Genomic DNA, 21,976 nt, shown 5'->3' with positions numbered 1-21,976 from the left:
ACAAATTACTTTCTGAGATAACCCGTGGAAAAGACATTGTAACCATGCAAGGAGAACTGCAGTCACGCAATTTGGAAAGAGTCCAAAAAACAACACAATTACCTCGTGAAAATAGAAATTCACCTTCGTTTTGAAACTTTTACAATTTTTGTAATCGATTGTTATTCATTCGAGTGATAGTTTACTAATTCCCGACACAATTAAAACAATGTATTTCTATTTCTCTACTGTATAGAATACATGCATGCCATCGTGATGATCATCAGCCATGCACCAAGGTTAGGAATTGGTGTACCTCTCGTTTTACGCGGGGGTTGCGTTCTTGAAAAAACGGCGTGTAACTCAAAATCACATAAATCTAACATAATTTCCCCATAAGAAATAAAGGAAATGTTTGGGGTTAGGGAGAGCGTACTATCGAACCTCATTCTTACGTCTACATATTTCACCGTTTATAGTTCATATTATATTTACAATACTTCCATATGTCTATTAAAAATCGTAACAGCTTATATAAAGCAATAAAGTGGTAAAGAAAAACAAGGCAAAAATATTTGTTTCCGCTCCAGTAAGATGAATACCGGGACATATTGGGAAGGCAAATGTGTGCACTAGATAACGTTCACGAGGACAAGATCTTCGAAATGTCACGCCAGGAGGAGATGCTGCTGACTGTCGCTGCCCGAGCCCTGCGGTGGCTGTCACGCTGCTTGCACCTGAGGCTTCGGAACTGAACTTTGCCACTCGACTGACGATCAGCCAGAGCTGCGCGTTCCGTACACCCATGGGCCAACGCGCCAGAGCTGCGCGTTGTTTCAACAAAAGTGCACCGTATCACAAATAAGTAATATTAAAAAATACACTTTTTTTGAAACACGCTTTTATGAAATGTACTAGTAATGGAAGAACTCCACGACTCCAAAAATTGGCCCCGAAGCTTGCCATAACGTAAGGGACCGTGGACAATTACAGCCAACGTTAGTTTACCGTGGACAATTAGAGCCAAGCCGAAACATAACATATAAAAAGAATGTTTAAAAATATATATATTTATGATAGAATATAGTATTGTCATCAGTATTACATAAGTATACCAAGTTTGCAGTCGATACCACATTGGGAAGTGGGTTAAAAATTGAGTTACAAGATTTAAAGATACAACAACAACAGACAGAGTGGGTTAATAGAAAGCGTGTAATTAAAAGAAGTGTGAATTAATCGAACGAGCTATTTCAAAATCGCGCGTAAAACGCGAGGCGACTGTACTTTTCACTCCTATCAGTTTCTTAGAATTGTTTTTTTAGTATTGTTTGCTGGAACTTTCTGACCCACCCCTACATCTATAAAAAAAAAGAGCTTCATAGTTCATCGGATTTGTCCAGTCTCAATAAAGAGTATTATTCTGATGATTCTGAAGCAGGATGTAAAGTCCACATTACTACGGCAAGGGTCAGTCAAAACCATAGAACAACTGCTGTTGAATTCTTACAAAGCAATATAGTACTGATTTTATCAACCCCGGTGATGATGGCTCAGTCGACCTCTGCCTGAGATTTCTGCATGTAAGCCACGCACTTGACCACAGAACCACCCTCAATTTGTCAATAACACTGCCTTAAAATTTAATAAAAAAAAAATAAGCGACGTTACCTAGTATATATTTTCCTTTTAAAGCAGTGTTACTGATAAATGTGTATTTTTAATTAATTTATGCCTGTGCATTACTGCCAATGCAGCAGCATCACCAAATAATGTATAATTTAGATAAAGTATCCTTGTATATACTCATGTTTGAATAAATGTAACTATCTTGTTAAAAACTTGGAAAAGTTTTCAAATTTTAAAAATATATATTTTAATCCCCTTGCACACATAGATAAGGGCGACATCATTAGAGGATTCCACTACGATCCTCTAAGCGTAGGCTACGACTGTGCTTCTCAACTCCAGTCTTCACAACCTACAACTGTCTGCTTTTCCTTGAAATTCAAACTAAGCGAGACTGCGCAATCATGGAAACCGAAACAATGGGTACTGCTAGAGTATGGCTCGATTTGAGAAACACGTCAAATCCCCACGTGAAATTTGGCAATTCGTATTTATTTACTTAACACTTCAATTCTCTCAGTGTGAAACAGAACAGCTTTAGAATATGAACGCAGCTTATTGAAGCTTATTCGAGTTACCCAGTAAAGTTAATACCAAATACATTTCAATACACAGCCTTGCATTGGTTTAAGTTAATGAGCAAACTGTGAAGAGGTTAACAATACTGGACTGGGATTTGGAAAGTAAGCCACTCTTTTTTATGTTCTCAACAAAATTGTGCTGATGGTAACTTTCACGTGCATCAGTGATTAAATACATAAACCGTTTCAGTTAATTAAAAATAATTGCCCATTTATTACAGAGACACGGTGTAAAGTGGAATAAATCATAGTACATAAATTGATTACTACCAAATACTCGTGGCACATGCATATTAATATGTATATTGCTCTCAAATAATAAGTGAATGCTGCCGTTCCAATTAGTATTGGCTTATACCCATGCCCTCTCTATTTGTAATGCTACCACTGGCAAATGGGCCAGTGGTAGCAGCCCACGCTTCTAATACGCGTTAGATGGCACAAGCAATCAAGAGCTCCGTCATAAATAATTAACATTTTACAATGACATTCAAAAAAAAAACCCCACAGCACACAACACAAACAAACCAAAGACATAAACATGTAAGAGGCACGGCAAAATGTATCTCTTGAGGTTGGATTTATTACGGAACTTTGATCCCTTGGCTGAAATCCAGTTTTAGTTTTTTAAGAAACTCTATTTGGATTAATATTCTGCCTGGGGCATGTGGGGGAGTCAGAGACGATAAAATAAAACGGTGAGGGGGCCCCATGCTGCCGACCGGCCCTGGGATGGCTCTGCTGCTGCTGCTGCTGCTTCTTTTTCTCCTCCTGCCTTTCTATCCAAAAGTCAGAATCCCCAGCATCACAGTGTCTGCCACAAAGGACACATTCTCTCAGCAAAAGAGGAAATTGTAATGCTCTGCCCTAGGACATCTAGTACAGATTCAAGAGAAGATTACATTTTCTTCACATTCTCATCAAATTAATGCCTAACTAAACTCCATATTACAGTGACGAGGTAACACAATATTACAGTGACAAGGAGGTTTTTAAAAGGTGTTTTTAGTTTCTTTTGTTACATTTCCAAATCCAAATTTCGATCAATGTGACTGAAATTGGTGATGTGAGGAAATAGGTTACGTGGCATGAAGGCTGTGCGCATAAGCGCTCTTGTCCTTGCCTAAGGTTGTAGAAGGAGCCAGCATATTTCCTGGATTCATGTTTCTGATAAGGCCAAGATTAACAATGAGAGTCACCAGTGACTGAAGCCTTGCTCGTTGGTGATAGGGAAGTCTAAACACTGTACAGTATTGTTTTTTTCCTCATCATCCATATATTTTTTTTCGTGGGCTTGATTCCTGTATCAGCAGAAAGGCAATTTCTGCCAAATTTGTGCTGGGTAAAATGTCCAATTCTGCCAAATATTACAGGAAACTGCCTTTCCACCAACACAGGAAGCGGACGCCCAGATGAAATAGAAATGTTATGAAACTTCTTTTACGTAATATAAAGGCCAGCTGCACATATGCACTGCAAACAAATCTTGACTTTTGCAAGAGATAATTATTTCCAGGAGCTCAAACAAGACAGATCCCAGGATGTCCACTCAGCAAGCATTTGAAATCAAGAGATGTGTCTGCACCACAAAAAAAAATGAAGCCATCCCTGACACGTGCCTCTGTAGCCATAGCAACTACCTCGTACAGTAAAAGGTGCAGCGCTGCAATCCCTTGCTCACACAACTGCTGACAGAAGGGCGGCTTCCATTTGAGGTATCTCTATTGTACCCCAGGCCAGACGTGTTGGAAACAGGTGACAGTACCCACAGTCTACCCCACCACATGTGACCTGCCAATAAATTCACCGTGGTGAATCAATGTACTGCCTTGTATCCTGTTTGGTGGACAAAGGAGGCTGGTATTTAAGAAACTTGCACCATCGTTTCAAGTCGTGCAGTGACTTTTGCAAAAACGTACGTGGCAACCACTTGTACATTCATTGGCAAATAAAATTTCAGCCTATTCAAATCGTATGCTGATATTCATTTGCATTGGTTGATTTTCGTGTAACCATGGGTACGTGTATATTACACAATATGTAAACAACCACCAGAAGAGCAAATTGCTCATCAGACATTCACAAGAAAGGAGTATTGTATATTCATGGTAAAAAAAGTGTGTAAAGGTTGAACTGCAATGCTGTACGTCTTTATTTCAATCGTTTTAGACCTTAAAGCTTTCGTGACTGCAGGGATTCATATTCAGATTCATATTTTTGAAAGAAACGTTGTGAGAATTTTATTGTTTATATTTTTTTAATGTTATTGCTTCCCTTCTACGTGGCTTTACCGAAAGAACCAAGAATATATAGGCTGTATTTCTGTTATAAAATGTGAGTGATTCTTTGGATGCCTTTTCAGATTTGCTGCTGCATGTTGCTCGACACGAGGTTCGAAATTTCGCTCCAGGTATTGGGAGCTTCTGCATTTAATTGACTGAGCAAGGTTACTTTCTTTTCCCCTAGATGATATATCCGCTCAATTCATAGAGCTCCACAGCACAACCACAAAACCTAAGCGCGTGGTGCATACAATTCACATGTGTTTGGGGGGGGGGAAACACATACTCGGGTATAAAGGATGCACAGTACATCTAAATATTAAAAAAGAGTAGCGTACTCTATTCACAATCTGGGGTTTGACTGCTTGAACCCAGGCATACATATTCAAAAGACAGATGGTGAAGTTAAAATGTACGAGTTGGTCAATATTTACGTTTATTTTTGAAATAAATTCATTTGAAATGGCATTACAGCACTCTTGCTTTGAAGAGGGGAAAAAAATACGACATATTACAATGCGTATCTTGCTTACGGCATATGTCACTGCATACAGCCTTTAGCCCGGGCTTCCATGCTGAGCAGCTGAGTTAGAAGACACAATACTTCACAACATGTGATCCACGGAGTGACTCACTCATTAATCCAAAATCCCCCCTCCGCTGGGATGGTCGGAGCTAACAGCAGAAGATAAAATAAAAACAAGCGTAGGTAAAGTCACGTAGAAGGGAAATAATAAAATGATAAAAATAAAACATAATAAAATAAAATTCTCACGACGTTTCGGCCACAACGCAAGCAGCCGTCCGAAACGTCGTGAGGATTTTATTTTATTATGCTTTATTTGTATTATTGTATTATTTCCCTTCTACGTGACTTTACCGAAAGAACCAAGAAGATGAATCAGTCACCTGCAGTCACGAAAGCTTTAAATAGAAATTTAAGCATAGGTAATCAACGCGTTGCAGCCCAAAAATCAAACCGGGGGGCTATCACTTATCCGTTCAGCATGCTCACGTCTACATGACAATGCCTATGCTGTTCGCAAGAGCACCTCGGTGACGTGTGCTTGCAATTATGAATATGCGCAGTAAAACATCACAGCTCTCGTGTGCACGTTGGCAATCCACTGCTGGATGTTGTCCTCCCAATCGTCCCGCGAATAGTTTTGCCCAGACCTCACAAATACCGGTCAGTAACGGGTTGGTCAAGGTGGACAGCACAGACGTGCGATGGATTTTGCCGCACTGCCCTTTGGTGATCACTCTTTAAGCCACACGGTGGTCACCGATCCACTCACTCTCGAGGCTCGACTCTAATTTTGCTTCTGAGACGTGACGAGATGGGGCGCATTCCAGGTGATTTGGTCATCGACAGCTCTGAAATCAGCGGCGTCATTTATATAACTCCGTACGGTGGGATAAGAAGTTAAACATACATCCTGTGCTGTGATGTGTTCTGCTCATAAAACATGCTGTGTTTGGGGGCAGACCTGCGTCAATCACAGGATGCCTATGATTAGATCATCTTGGTTTACCGGCACGAATAGTATGGCTATCAGTAATGCATTTCTGAAATAATGGATGATGAGGTTTTCTCTACAATATTTGCAAATTTCGCATTAGATGTATTTTTTAATGTTTCCAACAGATAGCATCCCCACAAAATCACGCAACTAAGGTAGAAGCGGAGCGTTTTAATTACAATTTACAAATTACTTTGTTTTCACTTCAACACACGATGCACTTCATAGCTACGAAGGTTGGTTCAAGTAAGATTTGCATTCTTAAGCACACCTGGTTTAAAAAAAATGCATTACTTCATGATTTTTTGTAGTTGTAATACCATCGCGGCAAAGCAGCGAAAGGAATAAATATTACAGCAGCGCAAATGCTTCAAAAGTTATTAATGCAATTTTTACGTGAATTAATTATTCAAGAAAAATAATGCCTTTGAAATTACGTTCCATCACTACCCGCTGATTATTGCGCGTGACACATAACATCACAGTGAATGAACTGCGCTCCGACCCACGGTAATGGTATACATGAAGCCTTCCTTCCAATCCCCTCGAGAGCCAAGTTATTACTGCTACAGTTGTGTGCTGCTATTGAGATCCCTTCTGCTATTGCTGGTATTGCCTGACCTCTGCCAATTTTAGTTGTGAGATGGCGAGCTTCATATATATAAATATCTCAAATTAACTTCTTGGTTCTTTCGGTAAAGTCACGTAGAATAGAAATAATAAAATAATAAAAATACAACATAATAAAATAAATTATTTATTATGTTTTATTTTTATTATTTTAAAATAAAATTATTTTATAATGTTTTATTTTTATTATTTTATTATTTCCATTCTACGTGACTTTACCGAAAGAACCAAGAAGATGAATCCCTGCAGTCACGAAAGCTTTAAATCGAAATCTCAAATTATACTCTAGTTATGCTTTTTAGTCAATTCAAAGGGTGATGGAGAGCCCATTCCAAGAATTCCCTCGTACATTTGGGAATTACTGCAATACGATACAACACAACAGCACTGCTGCACTTTTAATTATTTTGGATTAAATCTCTCTATTCCAACAGTAAGATTAATATCAGAAGCGCTCTCACAGCTTGGGGAGGCCTTTCTAAAAAAAAATGGATTGACCACGGCTTATGATGATGATGATGTAAATCTCTTTTGCTGTGTAATACATGGCTCATCACATTACTAATAAGAGCTTTACAGGATATCCACGTTGTATTTTTCCTTAAATAGAGTAACCCCTGCCATAAGAACAAAGAATTTATGTCAATGTCTAAGGGATGCCAACAGAGAAGAACTTTATCTTGTACTCATTTCACGTAACTTTGATACCGTTTATGCAACGTTAGCCTTCAGAGCTAAGCTAGGCTGAAATAAACGAAAAACCAATACACTTGGATTCAGGCCATTGAAAACCAAATTATTTTGCAATACGTGGTATATTTGTTAGTTATCGATTCGAGTGGCAACACATCACAGGAGATAGGATAAGCACTGTTTACCAGAACTTCAAACACTATATCCCACGACCATTATAAATTCTATTATACAGATAAAAGGAACATGGAAATATGATGTCATGTTGACACCCATCCATTTCTAAAACAACGGTGTAAGCCCCAGAGTAGATCAATTGCTGTGCAACAAATTTCAGCATGCCGAGTGGCGCCACGGTGAGCGAGATGTTAACTTGCTCGCCTGGTATACAGGATGTCGTGGGTTTGATCCCGACATTGACGTCTGGAGTGTGCATGTTCTTCAGAATGACTTTGGCATAGAGTGTGTACAACATTGTGATGTTGACATCTCTCATGGCATGCTGTACCCGTTTTTCCCTCCAGAAAACAAGATATCGTGCAAATGTTTAGTCACAACTTGTCTGCCTTCTTTCAGGATTTCAGCTTGGAATTGTATTTCTTCCTACAGCCATTCCTGATGCGAGGGAGGCAATTGTTCTTTTAAGTTCCCTTATGGATGGCTCTATATCAAGCTTCTCGGGAGGTCTGGAGCCTGGGGTCACATTCAATGCCGCGAAAGAATCAGTGGTTTCACATAAAGAGAGTTTGTGTTCCACCCATCATTGAATCTGTTTCTTTTATCATTGTCTCCACTGAGAGAATTGAGTGCGGAAATATTCTTGGGCACCAAAAGGTTTGGGGAGGAAAAGACCAAGATGTTTGGAAGCCAGCACAGCTACAAGAGATGCCAGAGGTGCAGAGCAGTTCTCCCATGTACGATTTGACTTCAGGGTTTGCTTCCCTCGCCTTTGTTTAAACAATAACTGGCTGCCACACAGCAGTACCAGATGGAGTCACTCCTTTGTGGATATGGTTTTCCATATCAGTGGATATTTGGCAATATCTCTTGCCGCTGATTGCGTAGCGGAGTTCCCGGTTTAATCACCGAGCACAAGGCCTGCTGCAGGTTTTACTGGGCTTATGTGGTACTCGTCGCAGGCCTCACAAACCTGCCCTGGCAGGATAAACACCACTCAACAAAACCTCAGACACCATATCCTATGAACATTATAAATGTCATCATGGAGATAAACGGAAGGTTTGTAAAACATAAAAAGTATATATTTTTAAAAGCATGTTAATTAAACCTTCTCAACGGTCATCCGTATTTACTCCAATTTACTTTCATTGTGAATCATGGTTTTTAGCCGATTAGCCTTTGACAGGGATATTATCACAGCATCATCCCCCCTCTGTCAGTATTCAGACAAATGGCATTCACGAGTCTTGGCAGAACACGTGACCATGGTATACACAGGATACAACACTGCTGCAATCACTCACAGTGATACGGGCTGAGGAATGTCCTCACATATGTGCACCGTCTCCTCAAGATTCACAGCTATACCTTGCTGCTGATTGACTCATTGATAACCACACATCTGTTCTCTAAGTTTGAGAATGTATCTTCTTGGTTCTTTCGGTAAAGTCACGTAGAAGGGAAGCAATAAAATAATAAAAATAAAACATAATAAAATAATTCTCACGACGTTTCGGCTACAACGCAAGCAGCCGTCTTCAGGTGAAGAATGAGACACTACCAAGCTAGGAGCTTATATATAAGCTGGGTTGGAGGTGGAAGAGCGCCTTAACAAAAATAATGTGCATATGAAGAGGAATTTAGCATATTCATGGGAAATGTGTAGGAGGTGGGCGGGAGGGTTTCAAAGTCATATTATGCCCATGCATTATGCAGGATCAGCAGCACCAAGGGGGGGGGGGGGGGTGCAGGGAGTAGCATTAACAAAGGAAAGGAATGTTAATGATATGTAGCTGCAGTTACTAAACAACCACGTAGAAAACTAAAGTATAAACTACATAAAAAACTAAAGTATAAACTGCATAACACCATCAGTATACTTACTATACTCTACAATAAGCTGAGTTACTAACAGCAAGTAATGTTACTAACAGCAAGTAATATGCTAAATTCCTCTTCATATGCACATTATTTTTGTTAAGGCGCTCTTCCACCTCCAACCCAGCTTATATATAAGCTCCTAGCTTGGTAGTGTCTCATTCTTCACCTGAAGACGGCTGCTTGCGTTGTAGCCGAAACGTCGTGAGAATTATTTTATTATGTTTTATTTTTATTATTTTATTACTTCCCTTCTACGTGACTTTACCGAAAGAACCAAGAAGATGAATCCCTGCAGTCACGAAAGCTTTAAATCGAAATTTGAGAATGTAATTTCATTAAGGATAGGAGCCCAAGACTTCCAATGCAGGATCTGAGTGATGTTGGCTAAATGCAGACTGGCACAGGAGTAATAGGCTGGCTCTCCCGGCTTTGTGTATTTTTCTTTAATGAAACACTATTCTGAAATGCACACGTTTTTGCGGAACAAGTCTCACTTAACTACTATTTAATAAACTACTTATCTTTAACCAGGTAAAACCCAGTGAGCTACATGGCTCTTTTGTGTTAAGTGACCAGGCCACACACAAATGATAGCTCATGTGGAAATGTATATCAGCCAAATACTCCAAATGCATGATTCTAAATCCACGCAATGACAGGGAGAACATGCAAATTCCAAATATACATGCATCAGGGTCGGGATCGAACCCACGAACTCCTGTGTACCAGGCGAGGTAGTTAACATCTCACCACCGCAGCTTCTTCTTTTTTTTATTGAATCCCTTAGAAAATATATCTCGGCACAAATTGCTGTAAAAAGTATGTAAAATGCACAATTTAAAGGTATTGTTATATTGCTTCATCTTTTGCCGCCTTAGCCGCGATCAACTTCAGCCGTGCATATTTGACAGGTACCAATTTTGAGTACAATGCAAATAAAAATGTAAAAACATCGAAATAGGTGAAGGTTAAAATTACATATATTGTGATTGTTAACTGTAGTTTGGAAGTCACTGACAGAATAAAAAAAGACGTTGATGAATGTGCAATTGTAATGACAGCAGCTTCTCTTCAGTTAAACGAAAAATTATAATTGCTTGAATTGACTGCCAAGGATGCACATTGAGGGCAGTTTACCAATATCGCATTCCAAAGGCAGCATCATCAAACGTGGGCTATTTTTCAGATGTGACATTGTATGCTATTTTGTTTTCATGCAAATAAAACTGAAACTGAGGATGCGATTGTATACAAAATAGCTTTAAACAGTGTTAATCTTTAAAATATCCATTAAAACATACAATGCAGCTATAGTTTAGTTATGTTGTCAACAGCTCATTGTTGATGCATGTCGAGACGATTTATTTTTGCTTTGCAATAATACTGTACGTGATGTATTGAATGCATTTGTTCCAAAATGTTACAGTTCTGATAGTGTTCATTTGTTACAGTATTTACCTAATAACGGCATCCTTACATCTATAACTTTACAGACAATCGTTTCGCTGATTACTTTTTCGAATTGATGGCAATGTGTGCGCGAGTAAGATTCTCTAAAATATCAATACTCTATGGAATGTGCGAAATGACCGATGAATCATGCCGAGCTTCCATTAAGGTGACGGATGCGGCAAAGTTGGGGATATTTATTGCAATAAGTAATCAATCCACTAACCCCTTAATCACACATATTGGTTGCGTTAAATAGCACAAGTCTAAATAGTAAACAAGCAATGCATTCGTTTGATGTGTATAATAAAGTGGGGTTTTTTTTAAAGAAAAGCAATGTTTTTTTTTCGATAAATACATGCCATGTATAATTAGGATTATTTATTAAGGCTCCATTTACGGTATATATTCTTGCAGAACATATACCACAATCAACCGAAATATGAACCCAAATTGAAATGACAATCACTACATTTAAATACATATTCATGTATACAGTGTGGCGGAAGTGTACTAATGGTTACATTTTAATGTACAATTTTATTGAGGGACTGTGTGTTGTCTTGGTGTGGTGCTGTTGTTATGCTGTTTCGCCCTAGCTTGCATTTAGTGTTGAAAAATGGGCAGGAATGTATGTACTTGTGTGATTTGTACTTATAATCTTTATTAATCCTATTAATTATGTTTTAGTGGCTTTCTATACTTTGCACTCATATCGTTTTTTTAAATCCTTTATATTAAGTTCACTTGCTTGCTTGCTTGCGCGCTTACGACCGTGCAAATCTTTCGGTCGTTTTTAAAACCCACTTCCCGTGATCCAATCGAGCTGACATTTTGCACACAGACTCGTTGTGCGTGACAATTTATTTTCGTGAATTTTTTTTTCCAAAATTTTACACTTTTTAGGAAAAAATAAATTATATTTAATTACCAATTGCTTAATGGTGGCAGGCAATCATCTGACCCATAGGTGGCAGCCATCTCAAGCCAGAGGACGAGAGGACTCTATCTGCCACGCATATAAAGGATTTATAGTGAAAAACGTTGTTTTTACGGGTTAATTTTTGTGTTGCTCTATCTTGCTGACCCGCCCCTACTGGACATCTGTGAAAAAGAGCATCATAGCTCCTCGGATTCCTCCAGAATAAATAAATATTCTGATTGTGATTCTGGGGGGGGGGGGGGAGGTGGCAGGGGGGGGGAGAAGTGAGCAGGGACACATTGTACACTACGCTACGAGCCCAGTGATTGATTCCCAGCCATGACTAACGCGCGTGGGGAGTGATATTTTAATTGGTCGTGGGCACAGCACTTTCTTCACCAACACACAATGATCAGCATCACACTGGCCAAAACAAAAAACACCCCGTGGCTGCCACAGCACGCAGATGCTTTTATCCAGCAGCGGACTAATAAGCAGGTAGAATTTAGTTATGAATTTTGTTATTATTAATTTATCCACGAATGTCTCACTGATTCTCATGACTCATTTGATGAAATGTTTGCTTGAAATGTGCTGCAACATCCTTTATCACGTTAATGTTTTGAAGAAAACCACAGCTCACAGAAAAACAAACCTCCAAGCGATTTATTGAAGAAAACTAAAAGACGAGTTACTTTATGAAACCTAATTATACAGCTTTCCTAGGTACATATTCAACTGTGTTCACCTAATGTACCCCACTAGCAGATGTGTTTAATTGTTAAGCGAGTCTGTTTATATGACCTTTTCCCTTTCAGGAAGTGTTCCAAAGGCAGATATCATCTGTGCATGATTTACCAACCCTACACAAGTCACTGGAGTTAACGGCGTGTACCGCGACAACAAAACAAAATTATATTCTTCTGAAAGTCAAATATATACCACAAAAAACACGAGAATGTAATTTTTTTTATCAAGTCTTACAATTCAGATGGATAAAATCATTTTTAAAAATGTTCTGCCATTTAGACGATCCACTGCTAGAAGAAGGCCTCCGTCTGGTTGTGGGTATTACTTGACTGTAGTTTAGCATGCTGGTCATCTGGATAGCCATGGCCAGGTATGTAACTCAGATCTCCAGTTGCAGTGCTAACCGATTAACTCCCCGCCCCACCATTAATTTTGTTATAAATACACTGTAATTATTTCATTACTTCTAAGCAAATGAACGTACAGTATTTTTAAAGCTCGTGGATGTAAATTGATCTTCCATTTACCAATGACTCTGGGTGTGCATCCGTGATTTATTGAACACGTGCACAAAAAATAAATCTTGTGATGTGTAGTCCGACTGTGGGCTCCTACCTTGGCACCAAAATGTAACACATTCTACCTAGATCAAGATCTTCCTTGCTTACCACCCCTCCCCCCGCACTTGGGACAAAATTATTATTTCTAAATATTAAAAAACATTTTCATGGTAGGCGCGCACAAGAGTTTCAACAGAATATAAGGACAGGCTTCACTCACAACACAACCACACAGGATGCCGCAAAGTCACGTGCAGCCTTTAGTTGACCCAATTACTGAAGACAGCATCATACATTGGTGAGACGACACTCTCTTTGGTGGCGAAAAATAACGAAAATATGGAACCGAAAAATATCTCTGGACAGAAATAGGGCATCAAAAACATGCACAGCTAGATCTCTTCTTCTTTTTGGCAGTCTCTAAAATAAATGTTTTGAGTGTGCCTGTAATGCTAAGACTGGCCAGTTTCCGTTGTTAATAATTAAATTATGTATTTCATTAAACTCTTCTCAATTCACTCCAAATATATACAGCTTAGTTGAGCTGTGTCACATTTTTTTGCACCAGGAAACCAGCCAACCATTTTCTCTATTCTGCTCAATTGGACCGTAGATAAAGATGTCATCATGGCCAAAGCTGCCGATGCTACCTAACCTCGCCAAAACTCTGTATTCTATATCAGATCCCACAGATGCTGCACAATAAACATTGGACCTCCAAGATCTACCCGAACAGTACCCCTTGTACATTATTCCCGTAGATACCTTCTGAAAATGTAAAAGCACAAACTATGAAATTATATCCATATTAGAGGTTTTGTGGATTAGATCGCCAGGTTTGGCTGGCTGTCGCCTGATGAAGCTAGTTGTAATTACTGGAGAAACGTCGTACTCAGTTTATAAATGTTGTGGCTTGGCTCTCCAACACACCGGTGTGCTGTACTAGTGACGAATTGGCACGTTCTGTTTACGTGACAATCCTTACTAGTTGGCTGTGTCGTGCAATGGCGGTTTTAACAACACATTTATATATTTACGCGATCTAACCCAAAAATCTCTATTATGGATGATATTGGTCGCGAAAGCCTGCGTGTTAATACGTAATTATAAATACGACTTTTAAAATGTCTTATCATGCATATTGGAGATAAAAATCGCAATTGTTTTAAAGAAAGTACTTTAACAAAACATGCAAGTTGACCATTAATGCAAATAAAATGTGACTTGGTGAAAACGTTGGCTAGGCTCACACAAGATAACTAAATAAGCGGAATTGAAATGTAATGACACCTTACGTCTCAACTGATTACGTGAATCAACGTTTGCAAAAGTGAACGTTATGGATCGGTTTGGGTTGGGGTGGTGATAAAAGGGGTAGAGCCAAGGGCTGATCATTTTAAACCAGCCACCAGAGGTGTGGACTCGAGTCATGTGACTTGGACTCGAGTCAGACTCGAGTCATGAATTTGATGACTTGCGACTCGACTTGGACTTGCATAACAATGACTTTGTCCCACCTATGAGATGTGGACTCGAGTCATGTGACTTGGACTCGAGTCAGACTCGAGTCATGAATTTGATGACTTGCGACTCGACTTGGACTTGCATAACAATGACTTTGTCCCACCTATGAGATGTGGACTCGAGTCATGTGACTTGGACTCGAGTCAGACTCGAGTCATGAATTTGATGACTTGCGACTCGACTTGGACTTGCATAACAATGACTTTGTCCCACCTATGAGATGTGGACTCGAGTCATGTGACTTGGACTCGAGTCAGACTCGAGTCATGAATTTGATGACTTGCGACTCGACTTGGACTTGCATAACAATGACTTTGTCCCACCTATGAGATGTGGACTCGAGTCATGTGACTTGGACTCGAGTCAGACTCGAGTCATGAATTTGATGACTTGCGACTCGACTTGGACTTGCATAACAATGACTATGTCCCACCTATGAGATGTGGACTCGAGTCATGTGACTTGGACTCGAGTCAGACTCGAGTCATGAATTTGATGACTTGCGACTCGACTTGGACTTGCATAACAATGACTTTGTCCCACCTATGAGATGTGGACTCGAGTCATGTGACTTGGACTCGAGTCAGACTCGAGTCATGAATTTGATGACTTGCGACTCGACTTGGACTTGCATAACAATGACTTTGTCCCACCTATGAGATGTGGACTCGAGTCATGTGACTTGGACTCGAGTCAGACTCGAGTCATGAATTTGATGACTTGCGACTCGACTTGGACTTGCATAACAATGACTTTGTCCCACCTATGAGATGTGGACTCGAGTCATGTGACTTGGACTCGAGTCAGACTCGAGTCATGAATTTGATGACTTGCGACTCGACTTGGACTTGCATAACAATGACTTTGTCCCACCTATGAGATGTGGACTCGAGTCATGTGACTTGGACTCGAGTCAGACTCGAGTCATGAATTTGATGACTTGCGACTCGACTTGGACTTGCATAACAATGACTTTGTCCCACCTATGAGATGTGGACTCGAGTCATGTGACTTGGACTCGAGTCAGACTCGAGTCATGAATTTGATGACTTGCGACTCGACTTGGACTTGCATAACAATGACTTTGTCCCACTTATGAGATGTGGACTCGAGTCATGTGACTTGGACTCGAGTCAGACTCGAGTCATGAATTTGATGACTTGCGACTCGACTTGGACTTGCATAACAATGACTTTGTCCCACCTATGAGATGTGGACTCGAGTCATGTGACTTGGACTCGAGTCAGACTCGAGTCATGAATTTGATGACTTGCGACTCGACTTGGACTTGCATAACAATGACTTTGTCCCACCTCTGCCAGCCACCATTGATGAAATGTTGCCTGTGGAAAGCAGTGATTGACTAACATAAGAAGTGGGGGCATTTCCAAGGCAATACAAATACTCTACAGTTTCCTCGACCTGATGTCAAGGACACGAGGAAAATAAAACCTTGGTTGTTATTGGTGTGAGACACGGAGTTCATTAGACATTTAATGGGTAGGAAGCAGGAGGCACTTTAAGCTTGGGCCTTGTTAGTTTCTGAGTGTCTTTTTTTTTTACAAGTGAAATAGCTAAAACCTCAGTGACAGCCATTGATATACTGTAATACTAATTTGTAATGATAATTTGATATTATCTGTCAGAAATGAACATGTTTGTATTTTGTTGTGCCTGTATAAAGGTTATAATAGCTTGAGCCTAGTTAGTCTTAACTTAGGCCCAAACAGTACACATACACAAGACATGACCCTGATGTTTAGTACCTGCAATGTGGTGGTGTCAAGACTTTATACATAATGTAAGACACGTAACATTTACCAGCATCTATGCCTAAAATCACGTGTGAACCCTGTCTTTAAAATGTTTTAACATCTGGTGGTTACATACTATGGACATAACTAAAGAGAAAAAAACTCAGCACAGTCCTAAAAAAAATGGGGTACAATATTTCCAAGACAAAGATCTTCTGGGTATTACGAAATCAATAGTGCAATTACATTTATCTTGAGCAAAAACCAAATGCCCATATCCTCTTATTGTACATCTTGTATACAAATAGTTGGAGCATTTATTTAAAATATATACACTGTGTGCACATATTTATATATTCCATCCTGTTGTTAATGCCATTTTTGGTTCACTGGCATGGGTATCTATTTTTTAGATAATTAATGTGTAAAAGCGTTGGCCAATGATAATAATTTCTCCATTAATTTGCTATGTGACGTAATGCAAAGTGGAGTTAATTAAGTTGGAACAACTCCACTGCCCTTTTGTAATAACAAACCATAATTACTGTATGTTGTAAAACATAGTTAAAATAAAAGACAAGTTATTATAAACTATATTTAATACTTGTCATGCAAAGCATATGGGTCACCTTGAATGTGTTTTTATTCAGTCCTCACTGGATTTGTAAAACACTGACCATGAAACTTAACATACTTCCTTCAATGGATGTCATTGTCCACCATAAATGCAGCAACCTATCGGCTTTCCAACCTTATTTTTCATTAAACACCCTTTCAGAAGCATTAACTATTTATTATGATTTATTTATTTATAACAATTGGTATGAATTATTGAGTGTTATGTACTCGTGGGATTCCTTCAAGCACTCTGGTTTCCTTCACAATTAAAGAATTGATCAAACATATCAAGTGGGACTGTTCTGAAAGTCAAGGCTATACTGGGTATAAGACATTTCTTATTACAGTAAATGGTGCCTTAACCACCTCCTCTAAATCCACCAAATTTCTGGAAGGCTAAAAATGTTTAAACTACGACAAAATCCGAGTTTTCGCAATTGCTTTGGGGCATCAGGACAGCCGTTATGAAACCAGCCACGTTTCGGCCAAATGAGGGAATGTGGTAGCTCTTGTCCATGCAGAGGAGTCAATACTGGATTTAAATGAAGGATTTTATATCTGCCCATGCCTGACCTCACCTAGACCCATTTTAACCTTATTTGAGGGTCATTGCTCAGTTTAGGGAATCAATGCGAGAAATAATTATGCTCAAAATTGTTTTTAAATAAAGATTCTGACATGCGTGTTTTAAATATTAAATAGGACATATTTTGACTCACTACACTATTAAGTCTTTCGTGATTTACATTTGGCACAAGCAGGCAGAAACACATCTTGTTGTAAGGATACATAGTACCGTATTTCAATTGCATCATGAATTAGCAGTCTCACGTTACGTATTGTACTTGTGAACCTTATTGTTGGCAGAGTACTGCATACTGTCTCGTTTGTAGTCGAATTTGTCCTGCTCCTGCGTGGTCACGTTTGTAATACAATCTAGATACTTTCCATCTCTGATTATACACCATCAATATTCATATACACAATTCGCGTGTGTCCATCAATTTGCCTTTTCACACTTAGGATCTCCCAAACGATACGTGGGAGGAAAAGACCCCTACAATTAAAACATCATCTTGCTGAGGACATACCCTCAGTCAATTGTGTATAATATAGACTTGGGCCTTCAGATGAACACCTATGTATAGGCCACATCAGGTTATATGGCATTAACTGTAATGGTTTGTGAAATTAAACTGACTGTAATTCTTGGTGAACCTGCACGCAAAGTTTGTTGAGTGTTCGTGGCAACATCAGTTTTAGAAGCTAAACATAATTAAAGATGCATCAATCATTTAACGGAGTCATTATAAGGGGTCAGTGATAATCATACTTAATGTGGATATTTTTTTATTGTAAAGATAAATACAGTAAAGCTTTAACTTCTGTTAATATACTTTAATGTAATGAACATATATATACATAAACCGATATTTACTTTGAATAGAAACAAGACAACACATTTTGAATACTTTGGTATTTAACATTTCAACTCTTCTCTGCAATATATAATTGAAGTTGTATTTTATACTGCACTGCAGTTATGTCGATTGGTCGGTTTGATTGTCAGATGGTCAATCAGTCCCCTCCATCCCTCACCAATCGTCCCCTCCATCCCTCACCAACCGTCCCCTCCATCCCTCACCAATCGTCCCCCCTCCATCCCTCACCAATCGTCCCCTCCATCCCTCACCAATCGTCCCCCCCCCATCCCTCACCAACCGTCCCCCCCATCCCTCACCAACCGTCCCCCCCATCCCTCACCAGTCGTCCCCTCCATCCCTCACCAATCGTCCCCTCCATCCCTCACCAGTCGCCCCCTCCATCCCCCATGCCTCCTCCCCCCTCCGGGCCCCACCCAACATCTCCCACAATTCCTTTTCCCTACCCCCATTTCTTTCACAATTTATATAACTTCATTTTGATAAATTCTGGAATAACAAAAAATGTAGGTAAACCTCATGAAACAATTAACAGATGACAGGTAAAATCAGAATGCAGTCTTTAAATCAGTTGTGTTTGTCTTAAATATAAATGTTTGTGTCAGTAAGCAAGATGAAATTACATTGGCATTTATAAACATTACAGAAATGAAAAAGGGAAAATACAATCATTTGCAAGGGGGGGGGGAGGGAAAGAAAATAGCAACCGTAAGCAAAAACGACAAGATGAAAAGAAATATAGGAGGAACCAGGAATCTCACACATTCAGCATCTAAGACGGACAACGCCACGCACAAATAAACCAGCACACACGGAGCAGAACACCCACCAGACAGTGGAAATTAACATCCTCCCAATGGAAGTGGACCCACGCCTTTGCTCCTGCCCACCCGTCCTCTACATTACGCCAATTCCTGCAGATGTAAGTGCACATAGGTCTCTACCACTGACGACCCGGTCCTGCGCACGTGCCAATTCCTGAAGATGTAAGTCAACCCGGGACTCCGGTCCTACAAGTGCAGATTCCTTGTAGTTGGACGCTGACCTCCACTGCTGCTGACCTCTGTGTAATCCCTATTCCCTTGTTCAACCCCTCCAAACCAACCCCGGTTCACGAACTGCGTTGGCTACTCCACACGTGCCCGATCACACACAATCGCACACCATCGCCATGCTTATGCACAGTAGTGCTACCCTTGATGCCACATTTTCCAGCAATTATATACATCGTTTGTTTCTATTTTCTGTCAATTGTAGTTTCTTATGTTGATGCTGTCTTGTTTGCACAGTTGTTTGCCCCATTAGCCTCGCATACAATTAGCATAATCATCAATTCACATACAAACGAGTCGATGTATGCATCTTGGGTGTTATACAGTCATGCAATTACATCGTCAATACTTCATTATGTATCTAGAACATAGACAAAGATCCCCCGTACAGCATTCAACAAACTGTTGGCGAGCAACTATGAAGGCCAGTTTAATACACGAGGGGGTTGGTGACCAACCATACGCCCGGCTGCCTTTGTCTTTCCAGTACTGATGTTTACACATCTCACAATGGGGAAGGTACTACATTACACACTAATGTACACATTCTAAATTGCAGAGATTGGCACATTAAATGAGTAATTTGATACAGATTACATTTAGACGCACAATTTACAAATATGATATTACACATTTCATGTACATTTGATAATGGCCATCTTTGTTTATACAGTAAGCGTCCCACCTATTTTCCATTATGGACTATCTGTATAATTCTGTATTTCCTCGTTTATCATGCATTTCTCTTGTCTATAATTATTTACCCTGTACTCTTCTTAAGAGGGATTATGGTCCTCGTGCAAGCCATCCCACCCCTACCTATTGACCGGCCCATACTAGACGCCTGTGATCAAGAGTGTTACAGCTCATCGGATTCCTCCAGTCTAAATAAACATTCTGATCCTGACCTGGTGGCCCCGGTCGACCCCTATCAGGGGCTCCTCTACTTACGAACGAGCTAGGTTCCAGAAGTCTGTCCATAAGTCGATTTGTTCGTAAGTCCAACTTTGCTCCTGTCGATTCCAAACTTGTTGAGTGGTAAAAGTTGTATAATCTCTTGTAGATGTAGATAGATGCCACTGGTTCTTCATGTTCTGCAGATGTTGATGCCACCACCGGCATCTATTGCGCGGCGGTTGAACTTAGGACTTTCAGTCTCTGAAAGTTCATAAGTCTAATGGTTCGTAAGTAGAGGAGTCCCTGTACTGGAAGAATCCGCTCTTTTTCACAGATGTTCAGTTGGGGCGGGTAACAACGTTACAACAACAAACAATTTAAAAAAACACGAGAGGAGTGCAAAGTACAAGAAAGGTAAACAAATCACCCAAACAAATAAAACTCAACCATTCCAATCCTACCAGGCAAAGCCCATCGAGGTATTAAGTTATAAAAAAAGCGACCTGGCCACAAATGATAGCTCAACAAAGTGGCTTATCATTTGGACATTTATAGCAGCAAAGTAATCTACCTCCTACTGCTGTGCACACACTCCCACCTTCCACAACCCACATCACCTACCCAAATCCAACATGTGGGTCTCGCTCCGAATCATTCGGGCGGCACGTGACAAACATCTCCATTTTGCTGTGTCGGGTGGTGGTGGGTTTAACGACACATTTATATTTACGCAATCTACCACAAAAAACTTCTACTATGGATTACCCGTTGATTTGAGGACAATAAAAGCACAGAATCAAGTACGTGGAGGAGGCCGCAATGCGGCCACGTGCCAACGAGCTAAGACTTTAATATAGTGCTGCCAGTTGCTGGCCGCTTGGCGTTTTGGCCTTTTAACTCTGCAACGAAAACTCGAGCGATCACCAGCGTGGTGACCTAACCAAGCCATGGCCAGCAACAACAAAACACACACAAAGACAAAGACCACCCCGTGTATCAAATTAACAGACTGTAGGGGGCAAGTGCTGTCAGCGAGCACCTATGAAGGCCGGCACGACACACGAGGTGGGGTGGGTAAGCCAACACCACCGCGCCCGGCCGCCTTTGTCTCCCCAGTGGCGACGTTTACACACCGCACCAGGTGTTCATGTTAGCCTGAGTCGACCTAGGCGATGCCCAGTGTACCGAGTTCAGATAATAATCGCCAATTTGGTGTTGGCCGCGAGCTGGAATCGAACTCGGGGTTCGCCGGGGTTCGTAGCGCCCCCCACACACACAGACACACACACACAGACACACACAGACACACACACAGACACACACAAACACACACACACAGACACACACACACACAGACACACACACAAACAGACACACACACACAGACACACACACACACTCACACACACAGACACACACACACACAAACACACACAGACACACACAGACACACACACAAACAGACACACACACAAACAGACACACACACAAACAGACACACACACAGACACACAGACACACAAACAAACACAGACACACATACACACACAGACACACACACACACAGACACACACAGACACACACACACAGACACACACAAACAGACACACACAGACACACACACACAAA

Source organism: Lampetra fluviatilis, chromosome 3 (assembly GCF_964198595.1).
Source record: "Lampetra fluviatilis chromosome 3, kcLamFluv1.1, whole genome shotgun sequence".
Taxonomy (NCBI): Eukaryota; Metazoa; Chordata; class Hyperoartia; order Petromyzontiformes; family Petromyzontidae; genus Lampetra; species Lampetra fluviatilis.
This window is presented reverse-complemented; position numbering follows the sequence as displayed.